The 6076-nt window shown below is 44.1% G+C and overlaps 1 long non-coding RNA gene across 1 annotated transcript; it reads right to left on the reverse strand.

Annotated features, from left to right (window-relative positions):
* Window positions 1–1184: 1184 nt before the first annotated feature.
* Window positions 1185–2679, reverse strand: LOC147374742 (uncharacterized). The gene is made up of 2 exons (XR_015161435.1): window positions 2560–2679; window positions 1185–2180 (listed from the first exon to the last, which is right to left on the reverse strand). It is a non-coding gene; the product is annotated as an uncharacterized LOC147374742 (long non-coding RNA).
* Between the last annotated feature and the right edge of the window lie 3397 nt (window positions 2680–6076).

Here is a 6076-nt window from a genome sequence, read left to right on the forward strand (position 1 = left end):
TAATCAATACATTTCCCAACGTTGCCAGAGCGGCTCTCTGGCTGCTCTAGTCGATCCGTGTCCCTCGGCGCTAGGCCTCTTCTTTGTTTATATATTTGCCCAGTTGTCCAGTGGGAAGAAACTAATCAGACATCATGAACAGGCTCAGAGTTATGTTACTAGGGGAATGTTTTATAGGCCATATGTTTTATCGTCTATCCCCAGTCGTCACACAAACCATACACATGTGCTTTAAGCAGCAAACTTAGAGCCAGCAGTGCTGCACACCATGAGTAGCTATACTTTGCGACAACTTCACTGGACAACTTTTCCATCCTGTACATTAGGGTCAAAACTAGAAACCAAACAAGTACTTTCCATTAGAAGCCTCTGTTACCAAAGTCAGATCAATATTCCAGGAGAACTTTGTTTTCTTAACAGAGAAAAAGAACAAATTCAGTCTTGCATCAGTTTACTGTTAATAACAAAATTTATATATCTAATTAAATTCAGTCTAACATTAATCCTGACAATATACAAAAATCTTTTCTCTAAGTTTCTTTTTCACAAACCTTTTATTATTTTTTAGATCCAAACAAATTTGTCCTGTATTTCTTCGTCAAAAAACAAAGAACTGTAGGAAAAAACTATCATTTTTCTTCAACAAAAATATCTTCTCTTCCACAACAACACATATCCTACTTGTTTTACACACAGAAATCTTTCCCTTATTATTTTTACATATCACAATTTTTACTCCTTGAAGCCTTAATGAAACTAAGTGAGTCAAATATTATACCAGCATTTTTTGATTGGCAAACTCAAGAACATACTCTATAACCCCTAAAAACATACATGCTTTTCATAGCATAATTTTTCTTCAGTAGTACAACACACAGGTTTAATAAACCAAAACATCTTTAATTTCCCTCTAGTCTTACAAGACAAAAGGAAGTAAATTTAGATTTCTTTGACTTGTAAGTGACCATATTTTTAAGGACAATTAAATAGAGCTTCTTTACAAATTAACCTCAGCAATATAATACAAAGACAAACACACGTGCTGAGACACACAAACATTCAGACAGAGATCTCATTCTTTCATCTTTTTACATTTTATGAATCAGCCATTGCAATTAAACTAATCAGTTTATGGATAATAGAATAGCCGAATTTACATACTTATTCTTGAAAGGCTTCTTTCCTTTTTCTTTTTTTTTTTTTTTTTAGCTTGAAGTTTTACCCAATTAACCAAAGACCAAAGTCACAGGCAAAGTGGACTGTGTTTGTATTTCAAGGACTTGATAAGAGTTAACTTCAAGCTTTCTCCTAGGCATATTTTTGTTTTCTCAGGAGCCAGGAAAACTGTTTTATCAAGCTAGCTTTCCCTAACTGCATATACAAAAAGAACCAGTTTTTGTGACTTTCAAGAGTTTCATCTTAACCAATTTTCCCTGAAGCTTAAAAAATAATGTTGCCATTTTTTTGTTGCTCAGTCACTCAGTTGTGTCCAACTCTTTGTGACCCCACAGACTGCAGCACGCCCGGATTCCCTGTCCTTCACTATCTGCTGCTGCCATACGTTATTCAAAATAATAATAATAATAGTCATCTTTCTTTGTCTTAGTTATAATTTTGTAGCTAAAATTTTGCTTAATTGCGCCCTAATGAGTTGTCATTTTGCATAAGGCAGCAAGAATACCAATCACGCAAATGGAATACAGTCTCACACACTGAGTGACAGATGAGTCACAAACCCTCTCCGAGGGTGACCAGTACAGAGTCCCAAAGGAACATTTCCCTGACACAAACAGTCCTCACGGGTAGTTATGTTACTGAATTCACAAGCCCATGTGCCAGGCACACAGTGAGGCCTATCAATTCTAAACATTATAATGAGCTTGGAACAGAGAAAGGCTTAATACACATCCATACAAGGAGATGGGTCGCTCATGCCCTAAGATGGGTCGCTCATGCCCTAAGAACTCCAATATTAATGAAACCTTTCAGCAAGCCCCCTTAAAAGCAAAAATTGAGGGATGGGTGTGGTTAGTTGTTGCAGACTTCTCGGGGTCAGAACGTTTGTTTCTGAGGTCTGGTAATGATGTTCCTGTAAGTCTCTATAGATGAATGTTACTCTCTGTCCTGACAAGAAAGGGCAAGGTCCCAAGGCACACCTTTCACCGTCCAAGGTCCCAGTCCTGGTTGAGAGGAAGCAGATCTCAGTTGGCAGCTCCTTCAGGTCCAGGTTTCCAAGGCATGCTCTGCTATCATCCCTGAGGGAGCCAGGCACCCAACTCAACTGACCCTCAGTCTCCTCAGCTGCCCAAATGGGGAGACCCGGTCCCACAAACTGTGACTCATACGGACGGCCACTGCTATTAGGTCACAGAGACAGGGGTGAGGGAGAGGTTCACCGCTGCCTCAAGGGCTGGACCAAGGCCAGTGGAGGCCTTGTGAGGCCTCTGGAGCCCTGCGGGATGGAGCCCCAGTCTGTTCCCTGGGCCCTCCACTCACCCACGGCCCGAAGGCTGGGGAATCTGGAGGGCCTCCCGGAGAAGGCCTGAGTCTGCCTCTTACCTCACTCTCCACTGGGTGACCAGGACCCCACTGACCCCTGGCTGAATCGCTTCCCCAGTGGTCCCTCACTGACAGTTACCAGTGGGCAGGGCCCGCCGTGGTGCTGACCAATAGTTGAGCAGGACAACTAACACTCGTCAACAGTTGGTTGCTTCTGGGTGGGGCCGACTGAGGCGCCGACCAATGGCTGCGCAAGACCTGTTGCCTAGTAACAGGGAGCAGCGTAAAGAGACAGAGCAATGGCCACCTGCTGAGGGCTGCAGCCATCCTGCTCTGTTAGCCAGGAGTCAGAACCAACTGGTAAAAATGCCTAAATAGCAGTCCGTGGTCACAAATGATCCTCAACATCAGACACACATCAGAACCAACTGGCAAGAATGCCCACATAGCACTAACACTCACACATGGGAAGGTCGCTGTGTGCACACCAGTGCGCAGTGGACTTACCCACTCCTGGAGCTTGTCAACTCCTCCTAGATGCAAGTTTCCATTCTGCCAATGAAAAGCACAAGTTGGCGGCCAGTGCCAAGAAGGGGAGAAACAGAGAGGATTCTCAAAACAAATGGTTTTGATAGCTGCTAGAAACACGTCCCATATACCCTACTAGGGGCTAGCTAACCACAAGCAGGCTCATACACTGTCATGGCCATAGATCTCCCCTAGAAAACCCAGGTAAGCCAGGTGCCGTGAAAGCACAGGAGCCAGCAGCAGGCAGCCCCGTCCTGGCGGCCAAAATCTGTTACAAAAGACCGAGTGTGGGGTCTGGTTGCTCGCCCGTCAAAAGCCAATAAACAGGCCAGGTTGGTGGAAAGGAAAGCTTCTCTATTTCAGATCTGGCAACTGGGATGGGGAGAAGCCGGCAGACAACTGTCCAAAGGCTGAATCCGCCCACTCTCAACAAGCAGGGGGTCAGAACTTTTATAGATAGAATGGGGTGGGACTACAAGTAGAAACAGCACAGTTATCTCTAACAGTCATATTTGAATTGGTCACTAGTGGTCTGACCAGCGTCATCTTGGTTGCTTTAGGTACAGTTAATCTTCAGTTCTGGAGTCCATTTATTCCCATTTCTTTGCAGCCAGTTCTTGAATTGTGGCAGCTCACATCCTGGGTACAGTCTAGGCACCATGTAGCTAACTTCTCCCACCTGGTGTTTTAGCATCTATAAGACAGCACATGGGATGTGGCTCAGAATATTATCTATAGCCCTTGAGAAAGAAATAAAGATCCTCAACTATGCTTAAGGACTACAGTTAGTCTCCTTTAACTGTATTCCTTTGTTTCAGCATTTCCCATTTCTCTAGCTAAACGTATTCTTTGATTAAAGTTTTCCACAGACAAAAGGCAGGCAGAGGACATGGTGGGTGGGGGGCAAGGACCATAGGTTCCTACTCTGTTCATAATGCCAAACTCCTGCCAAGCTTCCATTTGAATCAGCATCAGCTATAGAAACTGTCAAGACTTCCCTGGTGGCTCAGTGGTAAAGAATCTGTCCACAATGCAAGAACTGCAGGAGTCACAGATTCAGTCCCTGGGTCAGGAAGATCCCCTGGAGGAAGACATTGCAACCCACTCCAGTATTCTTGCCTGGAGAATCCCATGAACAGAGGATCCTGGAGGGTTACAGTCCATAGGGTCTCAAAGAGTTGGCCATGACTGAAGCAGCTGAGCACGTGTGTACACATGGAAACTACCAGATACTTCTGAGAAGCATCATATTCCCGCAGTTTCCTCTGGGATGCATTTTCACAGCCTCCCTCATTGGATGAGTTCACAGCCTCACCCTTGAAGGTCCATGATTCCTACAAACACGGTGGACGTCCTGGCTCGAGTGGCACCATTGCTCACAGTGTGCAGAGGTGATGGTTTAGGATGACAGCACCGGGGACAGAGAGCTGTGTGGATCAAAACCAAACTCAGAGGTCAAGTCCCGTATATCTCTGGGGTGACTGCTCATACGCCTTTCAGAAACATCCCAGAGATGTGCACATTCTAAATCCAGAGTAACTTTCATGAAGATGGAACATCACATGAAAAGTAGTTTGAAACATCTGGAAATGCCACAACGGAATGATAATTTTAACTTCCTGACTGGTGATTATAAAACTGGTACCTGGGAGCTCATAAATATGCTCTATTCCCCACAAAGTTTAATTAAATTCACAGACTAAGCACGAGGCAAACAATATCCATGTTCTGCCACTTAGCTGTGACTGTGAGCAAAATTCCTCAAGTATAAACCTCCAAATTCTTAAGTGTGAAATAGTTTCATAACCTCCTGAGACACTTGAGTGACCGAAAGATCTAATAGGTAAGAGCTTCTTACATTAAAAAAAAAAAAAAAAACCCAGGTAAAGCCACAGAAACACTAGTCTTGAGGTTCTCCAAGAACCTCGACGAGGTGTCCAGTACTCTGCAGGATGGAGCCAGCTTTCTGTGGGCCTGGGCTTAGGAAGCGCTGCCCTTATCACCTCAACACACATCAGTCATTCTTCACAAGCTACAACAGACAGATTTTCCTCCTCAAGCCAGTGACCCTGGGGCTGCAGAAGTGAAGGAGTGTCCCAGCCTGACCTCTCCTGTGAGCTGAGGGCTCTTTTCCCTTCTGATCTCTCTGGAGCCTCACAGCTCTGATGATCCTTTTCCTCCTGCCGCTTCCCCATCTCCCTACTCAGATTAACAGGAGATTCTAGCTGGTTCAGGCCTCTCCGTGTAAATGCTGGAAAGGAGGCATTTTCTGCATTAGCGCTTGTCCACCCCACAATCCTCCCAGAGATGCTGCATGTGAACTAATGGTCAGAGCCTGGAATGCCTCCTGGATACACTTAGAAGACTCAGTACAAGTGAAGATACCATTCTAACCACTGAAAAGAGAGTTATCATTTCACTAGAAAAAGCAAGCCCCCAGTCACACAGAGATGCATCGCCAAGAACTCAGCTGTTAGCTGTTTCCCTCTGTATTTTATTATCTCACAGTCAGTATGTTCTCTAAGCAAGTGAACCTGAGGAAATAGAAGAAAGCCATGAGACTTGAATCTGATCTGTAAATTCCAGGCCTAAAGTCATGAATTCCTGAACCTTTACCTGGGCATGAACTGCCAGTGAGGCACCAGCAAACGGGAAGTATTCAAGAGAAAAGCGGAGAAATCTTCTTTCCCAGAGTCAACACTAAGAAGGGCTTGGCTAGTGCTTCTCACAAGGGAAATAGTGAATCAAGTTTATGTATAAGGAAACAAAAATCAAAGAGTTTTTAGAAAAGTAATTAAAGCTACTTGAAGTTCTTACTCAGTTCCTTTCCTGACCCCAAATGCTTGGAAAACCTCCATTGAATTGACTCCACTCCCTTAATATCTGTGTCAACCTATCATTATTTTTATGTCATATTCATCAAATTAAGTCATTTCAACATATAGTTATGAAGACCAACACTTTCCATATACTTCTGACCTTTTATCACACCTGCTGTCAAGATTCCAGTCCTGGATGACTTCACAGGCCTGCTTTTCCATGGCTGAAT

Source organism: Bos grunniens, chromosome 3, assembly GCF_055505025.1.
Source record: "Bos grunniens cultivar Pamir isolate PY7600 chromosome 3, Bosgru_T2T1.0, whole genome shotgun sequence".
NCBI lineage: Eukaryota > Metazoa > Chordata > Mammalia > Artiodactyla > Bovidae > Bos > Bos grunniens.